This window comes from Homalodisca vitripennis, chromosome 1 (genome assembly GCF_021130785.1).
Source record: "Homalodisca vitripennis isolate AUS2020 chromosome 1, UT_GWSS_2.1, whole genome shotgun sequence".
Classification (NCBI taxonomy): Eukaryota; Metazoa; Arthropoda; class Insecta; order Hemiptera; family Cicadellidae; genus Homalodisca; species Homalodisca vitripennis.
Window position 1 is genome coordinate 26,735,001 of NC_060207.1, and position 11,346 is coordinate 26,746,346.

The 11,346-nt window shown below is 30.3% G+C and overlaps 1 protein-coding gene across 5 annotated transcripts in view; it reads right to left on the reverse strand.

The window, feature by feature from the left end:
- Nucleotides 1-10,847, reverse strand: part of LOC124358511 (protein bric-a-brac 1-like) — a 524,334-nt gene extending 513,487 nt beyond the window's left edge. For 3 of the 5 annotated variants that reach the window (XM_046810813.1, XM_046810817.1, XM_046810808.1), the window contains exons 1-2: nt 10,667-10,839; nt 1,170-1,267 (exon numbers count right to left, since the gene is read on the reverse strand). The gene's annotated coding sequence lies outside the window, so the exon portion shown is untranslated. Of the gene's footprint in view, nt 1-1,169; nt 1,268-10,666 lie in introns of all 5 variants that reach the window. The other 2 variants (XM_046810823.1, XM_046810830.1) reach the window with 2 other exon arrangements.
- Between the last annotated feature and the right edge of the window lie 499 nt (nt 10,848-11,346).

Below are 11,346 nucleotides of genomic sequence, written 5' to 3' on the forward strand. Positions count from 1 at the left end.
TAGAACGTCGCAGCCGGCAGCAGAAGACAGGACAACTCCAACTGAGGAAAATAAGGAAATCTGCTAAATATTTCAGCCACCAGACCATTATTCATTGATACTTTCCTTTTAAACAATTAAGCATGCACCTGGCCCAGAGAAATGAAAGGTTAGCAACAAATTTTGTAATTAATAAATCAATGAATGAGGGTTCTTCTTACTGTGAAAATACCCAGTGACAGTTTTAATAATAAGCACAATTAAAAATTCAAATTCAATGCATATGAAACAATTTTTATAAATAAGAACCAAAATAATGTAGTAAACAACGAACTTGGGCCTTTTCAAAATTCACCGTTAATTTATTTGATCTAACTAAATATCAACTTTATTATTTTTTTATATATAGTCTACATATAACATACTGTCCTGTCATAGAATATTATCTCTTTGTATTTTTAACGACCTATGTTTTTATTTAGTACAAAATTGTTTATGTTATTATTGTTATTATTACTTTTATTCAGTTATGTGGGTCCAAAGACGTTCTCATTGAGTACGAAAGGCCTCACAAAAATAAAAACTTATATTATTTTTTGAGTTTGTTTAAATTAATATATAATTTCCAATAAGAAAAGAGCTTCAGGAATGTACAATTATTAATGTTGTAATCCATTTCCATCCAATTTAGTTTACTTAATTGGAGTCTGAAATTACTTATATACCGAGCAGTTAACTTTAAAACCAATATTCATTAAAGACATTTATGTAACACCAACAAGTACGAATTTTAGTGCATTTTGACTAGTCAGAATAATTTCACGTAGTGTATCATTATCACACCTTTCAAGTAGGGCTAGAGGTCTAGCTATGTAGTCCACTACTTTCTGACAGAGTTGGGATTAAAAAGAAACAAGAGTATTGGTTACTTGAAATTCGTCTTCATAATTGTTTCTGAAGCAATCTACAGTCTTTGGGTATAATGTTTAGGATAAAATCAAAGCATCAAAAGAAGAATTTTAGTCATTTAAAAATGTTTGCTTTTCTGTTCATTGTGTCGAAAGTCCTGCACTATTCATCCCTGAAATTGCAAACAGAGTGAAGTCTCATTTCTGGAGGTCATATTATTTATGCTCATTAAACCTTGGTCATAAAAGTGGATGATACCTATTTGAATTGAATATACTTACAGAAAAATATAAAGAAGTATTCTGCGCATATGCCAGTAGTCCTATCGTTCAGCCAGTCAGTGCAGCGATGAAGCCATGGAAGATCCTCCTGTAGACACCTACAAATAGATACAGCCAACTTTAGTACTTGCAACAATATTATTGTTTCTAAAGATCATAGTATAGCTTATTGAATAAAGATATATTATATACAAATTCTTATTTAAATGAAATAACTTTTCTTAATATTTGGCATAGCCATTATTAAGTGCCCATTAAAGTAACTCATAAACTAGATGCAACAATATTATTATAAATAAAAATAAACATGTTCAACAGTTGCTAGTAAGTAAAAGTAGTAGTAATAGCTTCTGTTATATACAAGTAGTGTTTATGTAAAAAATATGTATTTTACAAAACAAGGAAGTTCAAATTAAAAATTACATGACCAGTTTAAAATCTTGTAGTAATAAAATTAAGTATATTTAGGTACATTTTGTATACAAAAGAGTAAGATTTCATATTTCTATCAGAACCAAACCAAAACAAGAAAACTCAACAATAACGAAAATAATTGATTTAGTAGTAAAGGTTTTCTACTTATATATACAGTGTGAGTTCAAAAGTATGGATACACTCTATTTAGTTTTTGATGAATAAAGATGGAGGGATGGAACTCGGGACACCTTTTTAGGAATTAGAAGTGAACTTTTTTTAGTCAGTGTTACAATTTTGCCCATCTTTATCCATTAAAAACGAAACCGAATATATCCATACTTTTAAATCACACTGTATATATATATATATATATATATATATATATATATATATATAAAATATTTCAACTAATTTCATGTTGAAATATTGATATTATTAATATTTCATTACCTCTTTTTTGTATTTATATACAAATTAATTAATTTGATTTTTGCATTTGAATATATTTAATCATATCACCATCATAATCTTCAATTTGTTTTGTAAAACATTTAAAGTTATTACTTTTTTTGGGTGAAGATATGGACCCACATAGCTTGGGCCAGTTGTAGTGATACAACCTTAAATTTTAAACCTTAAGAACAATTTTAAACTTCAATCACATTTACACTCTTATTTTTGGTCATATAGGAGGTGTATTTATTTAAAGATATGATTAATATTTTTTTATAATATATAAAAATATACATCACATAATTATGTATAAAAATGTTGGAATAAGAATGTTGATCATATTCTAACATGTTTCTTATAGCTTATATTTCCTCATCATCATTTTCCAGCAGATTTTGTGTTATACATTCTACTATTCCAGCAAACCTCATTATTGAATTTATATTGTTGACTTAAATCTTAAACAATTGCTTTTTCCAGCGTTTGCTCATAAGATTTACTCAAGGCCAGTTGAAACTGTTTTACGTTTACATTACATTGTCAATATGTCCAAGTTCTGCATGAAAACAACCGAGAAGAAAACTTATGTATCCTAATAATATTATACATGCGAAAATAAGTTAGTTTATTACACTTTCACATGTGAACTATTCAACCGACTGGGCTGAAATCTTACATGGACATTCTTAGGGTCTCTGGGATGAATATATGCCTATTCTTATTTTGATAATCCCTCCGGGCTACGCCCCACTGGCTTAAAAGTTATGAAATATTAATTAACAGAGACAAGACAAGACAATTCTTTATTTTCACATTCATCAAGAAGGAAATGGCGTCAAATACATATTATCTTAAAAATTTTTCCCAGGTTTGTTGTCATTAGCGTTTTAGGTTTTAGGTCTTCACATTCTCTGCGAGTCGGCTCTCCAATTCAAGAATTCTTTTACTGAGTAAAAGGGTCTCTCTTGGAACCAGAAGTGCAGGCTTTTCTTCAACTTCCTTCCTTCCATTTTCTTCAGCTCATCAGGGAGATTATTGAAGAATTTTGCCCCAGCATAGGTTGGTTTTGTTTCAGAGAGAGTTAACTTGTGGATTGGCAAAGTAAAGTTATTGGCATGCCTAGTATTGTAAGAGTGAATGTCTTGGTGCTGTTGGACATTATGAGTTGTAGTTATAACAATACACTCTACAATATAAAGGCTGACTACTGTTGATAACCTCCACTCTTTGAATACCCCTCTACAGCTCTCTCTAAATCCCAAGCCGGCCATGATTCTTAGAGCCTTTTTTTGAAGAATGAGGATTCGTTGGAGATTTCTTTCAGTTGAACCACCCCAAACCGCTAAGCCATATCTCATATGGCTTTCAAACAGAGCATGATAGACTGTTATTGTGGCTTTTGTCATGCTTATAGCTTTCGTCCAAAAGGACGAAAAATATAAATATGGCATAGATTGCTGAGCTAAGTTTAAGGCATAAGTTATTAATATGATTTAGCCAAGAGAGTTTGTCATCAACAATGATTCCAAGATAATTAGTTGAGCTGACAGATTGAAGATTTGGTAGATCTGAAATGTCATCCTTCTTGTTCCCAAATGAAATTTGTTTCGTCTTTGATTCATTGAAAACCAGGTCATTGTTTCTACAGTAGTCCATAGCAATGTTAACAGCAATGTATGAATTTATTTCTAGATTTTCCACTGAGCTATTGGCAGTTAATAGCATAGAATCGTCAGCATACATGACTAAATTACTGTATGAATGTAAAACCTTAGGAAAATCAATCAGCATTTCTAATGTAATCACCTGTCCTGTGTAACATTGTCTATTATTTGCAATTTGTTTACATTTATAGTGAGTACAAATATTTTTAACGTCGTTTTAGATTTGAGCGATTAAGTAAGTACTCATCTATCTTACAAGATGCCACCCACAAAACATAAAATGGTCAGACTTTGACACCAAAGACTACCTTTCAAGCAGTCAGCAAGACTACGCTACGATGAAAGTTCGCTGAACTCTACTTTTTATTTAATGTACTAATTCCAGCTCTAAACTTCCCAAAGTATTACCAATATTTTTTTAAAGAAACAAATGCGTAGTGTCATTGTTACTGTACTTTTAGCTGTACATTTTTATCAAATATTAAATATAAAAGACAATGTTACTATCTATCGAAGTAAATTACAATGACCATAAATATACACTTTTTAACATATTTTCTTGATTGTGGCAACAAGGGAAACTCAACATTGGCATCGGAAATATAATTTGCTCAAGCCAGAAGTGCTCATACAGGTGCAAACTACAAAATTGTGTGCGAAGCCGCGGGTAACTGCTAGTTAATATATTTAAACTGTAAATAATCTAACAGTTTTTTTGGTTAAGATCCTTATAGAGCATATATTTGTCATAAAACTAAGCACAAAGGTTTTTCTCGGGTGCAGCAAAATCTTTAACCCCCTTTAATATATAATGATTTTAAAAACTGGAATCATTGTTCTAACATTTCATTATTAAAGTTTTAATTAGTATATGTTGTTTTAGATGTTTTCATTTCAGTCTCTGCTATTGAAGAATTCAAAGTACTATGGCTCTAATATATCCCGTAGTGGGTTTTACTTGAACAAAATTATGTGTGGATATTAGGAAATCAATTGCATCAGCAACACCAGCACTTAGGGTTTGTGCAGCAAAGCTTAACATTTGGTATTGTGACAAAAAATATGTTTCTTACTCAGTTTGTTGGCAAACTATAATCATTCTTCTTTCTGCATGGGATTTAGTAGTTTAATAAATATAAAATCAACATTACCATCTACTGATTTAATAGTACTTCTGTCAGATAGTGTACTGCGGGCCAATTTAAGCATTGGCAATAATACAGACTTTTGTTTATATATTCATCCACTTTTAAATTTAAAAATGGTTTATCTGGAAATTTATAATCAAGTTTTTAAACTGCAGTTATATTTGAAAAGTAGCATTATGTACAAAAATGCCAAGTGCATACACATTTTAATTCATTTAAATAAAGACTCAGACGCTATTTTGTCTTTTCATCCTGTTCATTCAATTGTTTGGCATTTTATTTATCCTCCAAAATCAGACAAGCAACTCATGATGGATGTAAACAAACCAATTCGCGTCAGAGAAAGCGTGAATCAGAAAGAGTGAACAGACTGTAATAGTAAACATGGCAGGGCAAGCCAAAACATACAGTGCTGGTATGCAAAGCATGGGATCAGATGCAGAGACGACACTCAAGTTTTGGGAGACCTTAATCTAGAAAATATAGTGAGGAAAATGCAGGGTAGTCTTTTGTTAATCCTTTTTGCCACCGTATTTTTTTCTTTAGTAATTATGGCTCTTTTATTCATTTAAGAAAGCATTCAAAAAAATCTGTGTGTAATTTGCCTAAATTGGAATAAATGTTTTTATTAAAACGGTTTTAATCCTAGACGAATGTACATAGCTTGTTTGCATACTTTTCCATTTTCTTCAGTTATGCTCCTATTTTAAAAAGTAAGTCGATAAACTACTGCACCCCATCTTCGGGTTAGAGATACCTCAGAATGTTGACTCGCAAGGTTCAGACTCAGACTTTAGACCACGGGTAGAATGACTTATTCCTTAACCCATTGCAGATTGGTACTTTTTGAAAAAAGACACAATATGCTGGAATTAACTTTTACAAGAAAATACCTGAGAATATAAAATCAGAAACTTCTTTTTCAAAATTTAAAAATAAACTAAAAATGTATTTAATAAATAAAACCTTTTATTTGTTCAATGGACTATGTGGATAATGTACTGTACTCTATATTAATTTAGTAAAAGATCATAAATACATGGTCTTAATTTGTAAGTTTTTGACACCATTCAATTGTATTCATGTAATACAGTATGAATAAAGAATATTTTGATTTTATTTGATTTGAGACCACCGCAAAATATCTCACCAAGCAGTAGCTGGAGCTAGCTCAACAGTGACTAGCTCAAGTTGTAAAATTTATCTGCTTTTTTTAATTTTACCTCCTAATAGTTTTTTACACACTGTGAATATTGTTACTAATCTACTGTATGTTTTTAACAACAGCCTTTCTTTAGTTTTCTCAAAAACATTTATTGTTATTCTATAAATTGCAGTTGTGTGTAGAAGTTAAGGAATCAGCTGAATTCACTCTCCGCTGGCCGCAATGTAGTACTACTAATCTATTGTTTACCCGAGGTGTTTAACAACAACAACTAGTTTTATATTGGTTGATATTATTATTATTTGCTGTTAATGTACTATAAATACCAAGCGGTTCAATGCAACAAAGCATTACTGTTCTACTGCCGACATGTCAATTAATTCTCACTCTTTGAGACATATAATTTGTTTCTTGGAAAAAAAAACAATACCATATTTTTTTTAAATAATGCTCTTCCAATACTGGCAGCTGCATTCTAGACACTGCTGTGGCATATTTAAAGATGCGCCAAATGCATATAACCAACATGCCGCACCACCCATTGGCAGTAGAAATGACGATAAAAGAATAGCACTGCCTATTTTTTTTTTTGGCACGTCAATTCATTTTTCCTGTCAAAAAACAATACATTTATGCGTACGTCCGAATTCGCAGCACTTTCATTGTAATCTACACTATAAACTAAAGTAAGACAATACAGATATTATTGCATGCCATGATTATCGTGATTTAGATGGTACTGAAATATCTTTTACGAAAACACAAAAAATAAAGTAATAAAATTAGAAGGAAGGCTTTGGTCAAGTAGAAAAGCATTCCTATCAGTTATTTCTTTTTGTGACAGTAATTTAAAAATTTTATATTTCATAGAACTTCCATACAAGTTAAGCGTCTGACTTCTTGTTGCATACATAGAGGAACCACATATGAATGGGACCGCCATATCAAGATTCAAGTTAATATATTTTGTCAGGCTTGGGAAATAACGATCAAGTAAATCAGTGAGTGAGTGGTATTTGGTTTATATTAAGTAATAAATCACTCTCAATCCTGCCATACAACTTTATACTAGGTGTATATATTGTAAGTGGATGTAACATAAATTTACTTTTTAATTATTATGAATAAGTTAGTATAGCCTGCGTTAACTTGAATATTAAGTCGTTTGGAAGCAGGCAAAATTATAGAGATGCTATTCACTAATCTCTATAATTTTATTAAGCAAGTAATTCTGGAGTCAAGAGCCTATAGAGCTTTGAATAAATTGTTCTATTTATTGAAATTCGAAATACACAAGCCTAATGCAAAATTAGCCAATATTTAAATCTGGAATCACAAAGAATAATATTTACTAAACTAAAAATAATATCATTGCAGTCTGTTATACCAAAAAAATCATCTTGGACTAATGATAAATATTGTTTTGTAATTTCCTTAGCAATGCTACTTACATTTTGTAAAATATGTGCCAGATGCGCAAATTATAATTTCGTCATAACTTTAGATAATCTTTATATTCTCAGGAAAACGAGAGCAATGAGAAAACCCCAAGTATACCAGAATGTCATTTAATTAGAAAGATTAATTTTTAAATTGTCGTTAAATGTATCTTAAATACCTCAAATTTGAACAAAAATTAATGACATTTTCCAGGAGTTACAAAAAAATTATATAATTAATTAATCAAAGCAGTAATTGTAGGCTATATCAAGTACGGTCATAGACGGTTTTCTAGAAACATTACAGGCCTAAGTTAGATCAAAATTTCATCAAATTTTTATTTTTGTTACTTTTAAACATATTTTAACCCTAGGAATGGCTAAAGACTAGTGGTGCATATCTTGTATGTGTTCCCTTGTTACAGCAATTCATTGACAAAAATTTTTCAAATATATTTATTTATTCACATCTTAATACTGCTTATGATGTAATCTATATATTATTGCACTCAGAAAGATTTCCTTCTGTATTTTTAATATAATATATTTCAGGTTTACGTTACGAACAATTTTACAATAAATAATTATAAACCTCGGTAATCACAATCAACTGTCACTGCAGAACCAATGAAAAACATTTCCTATAGTAGGCAATAATCTTGCTTCATTATTGAAGTAGAATAGGGTATCAATTTACAAAATCGTGACCATGGAAAGGTATGTTAATTTTTTTTTCCTGAAAACTACAGTTTTTCCTAAAAACAATAGTGAAGAAAAAATTCGTCGGCAACGAAAATCAAAGGAGTTACGATTTTTTGAAATCCTCTGAAAACTCTGTTTTTGACAGTACCTCTGGCAATTTTACTGAAATGATGACGTTAATCCTGTCAACGATGCCTGCCCGCTGCGCAGTGCTGCGCACTGCTTGCTCTTTTAGAAAAAAAATTAACTCGAGCTTGCAAAAGTCGAATCCCAGATCACGTGATGCCCTTGATCCTTAACCCTCCAAGTGTTGTTCGACAAAATTTTGTCGGTTATTTTCCATCTTTAATGCAATAATGGCCGAAAGGCATCAATATAATACAATGATATACTTTCCCCCCAGTTTATATGCACCTGTGATAATAATACTTGGCTATAAATGCCCAACCCATGAAAAAAAGTCCATTTTTTCATGGTCACGGTATTGTAAATAAATACCTAGAATAGTATTCTGAAGTTTGATGTTGGTACCACTAAGTTATGCGTGTCTTCTGCTACAATTTAGTCATCTGTTTTATACTTCTACTGCTTTGTCATTCAAGCTACAGATTTTATTATGCGGTAGTTTAGAAAGTTTTTATTTGGAACGACTTGTTATTTGAAAATTCTGTGCTTAACAACGGTTGCAGAAAAGTTTAAAATAAGTAGTGTTATTACTATCAATCTTACTCTATGCTTTCACACTATAAATGTAAATAAATTGAAAATAATGGTTAAATTAATTAAATGTATACTTTTGCTGTCATAAAACAGTTTTACACAGAACAGTTGACATTTAACTGGCTTTTAAAATTAATTTGTTTGCTGTAATGCAAGTTTAAAAAACAATGGAACATAACCCGAAGTGTTTTCAAAATAAGAATTGCCCTACATTCATAGTAGTAACCCTAAGAATGTCCATGTAAAATTTTAGTACAATCAGTTGAATAGTTTACACATGAAAGTAAAACAAATTTGATGTAAAAATGTAAGTTAAAAGCAAACACTACAGTCAAATCAAATCAGTTTTATTGCAGCGACAATAGTACATTGTTTAGCAAATGTCATGGATTTTAATCTAAGATTTCTGATACATTGATATCACAAAATTCTCATTCACACATACAATTTTACAATTATGCACCTTTCATTCTTCGCCAATATAACCCACTTTAAACAGCAGAATCAGTCGTTCAATTGGATGGTCTCCCAGTTAAATGCTAAAAACTCCCCTGCATTATAAATGGCTTGTGACACCTTTTTTATTGTGTATTCAATACATTTTGAATTGGTGTTGAAGAATTATCTTGTTTTTAACATAAAAAAATATTATTCAGCAGTAAAACAACGTAAAAAATACGAATTAGGCCTATTCAGTTAAACCACCGATTCCTGTGGACCAACTAGTTTTCTTCAAATTGTAATAGGTTATAAATAATTATTGTTCAGTTTTTAGTTTTGCAAGAAAATGAACACTTTATTATAATTTGATAGACTTTCATTTAATTTTGAAATTGTGTATTTATTACACAGAACTACATCAATTTTATTTTTAATCCTTAAACATATACAGTTTTGATATATTTTGTTTTGCAATTAATTGGATATACAAAATTGTCTACTAGTTTTTTCGAAAGGTTAACCTTTGAATTTTATTTCAATGACAAAATATTTGTATTTTATAAACAAGTATGCCTAAATGTTTGTAAAAAATTATAATTAGGCCTATGATATAGATTGTAAAATAATTTCATTCTGAAAAAAGGTGCATCCTGAAGAGGTAGGCTAAGCCTATGACATACTACATTTTTTAAGAATTTCCTTAATATGTTGTGCAAACACATAAAAAACACCTTGTGAGTGTAGAGATTCATCATTGCCATTTACAGGGTTAATTTTAAATATATCTAAAACAGCTGTATATAAAAGTTTTTTAAAGGAAAGGAATAAATGCCTGATTAATTTTATCCTTGTAAATCCAGAAAATGTTCTCTGGAACTCTTGTGACACAGCCAAACATTTACATTGCAGGCACTTTTTGGGTATGGAGTAAAAAAGCCTGACACTTTTGGAATGCAGTTTAATTGAAAAAAGAACTACTTTTACTCACATGGTTAAACCACTTAAAAATTGTACACTACTTAAAACAACATACAAATATAGTTTATCTTGACTAAATATTGATTGTTTATAGTTTTGTCTACTAATGGAATATTTTAGGTTAGAAAACAGTAACAATCATGTGAACAATTTGTCAAAAAGATTGCAAACATTTAATTTTAATATGAACAGATTAAAATCGTCACACAATTCCTTGGTGTATAAACTTGGAAGTTATTTGAATACCCTACAATTCAAATACAATAGGAAACTTTTAGAAGTGAAGGCTGATGATCAACAGGTTGCTAGACAATATTTTGGACAGTTCAAAATGCCTATAACTAACACGTGGAACATATAATTACAGTACCTGTAAATTAAAGTACTTCCAGGAATACCAAAAATTGCTGTATAATTTATAAAAATTATCACAAAATATCTGTTAATGGGTTTAAAATAAATTAACTCAAATAAAAAACAACTCAAGCTAAAAGAGAATTCTATATCTACATCAACAACTTTTGTTTTCAAATGAGAAGGCAGGTTAGGCAACTAAAGTGTTCGTATCTACTATAACTACTGTAAAACGTGTTTTCAGTAATAGACCAAATGAGGTGCTTTTTAATTTATTTTTCTTATTAATTTATCAACCAACTGAGTATATGGAAATCTTAAAATTATCTAAGCGTCAAAAACATGAAAAAGAGTGGAATAAGTTAAAGACAAACCCCATTCAGTTCAAAAGATAAATCATGTTAAAAGACATGATGGAATAAAAGTTCCGTCACTTTAAACTATTTAAATTTATATGGACTTCGTGAAAAGCACTGGCAACGTTTACTATAATTAATTAATTATTTAACTAACTAGGGGGTTTTCGGCAAGTAAAGTCTACTAAAGTGTCTAAAGATCTAGTCAGTTAATATCGATTCTATGCTAACCTCGATTGTTCTACATTTTTTATTTTAAGTTTAGATTATCACCTTAGTAAGCCATCCTGCATTTTTGGACGGAAGATTTCACTGGCTTACTTGTATTCTAATACATACC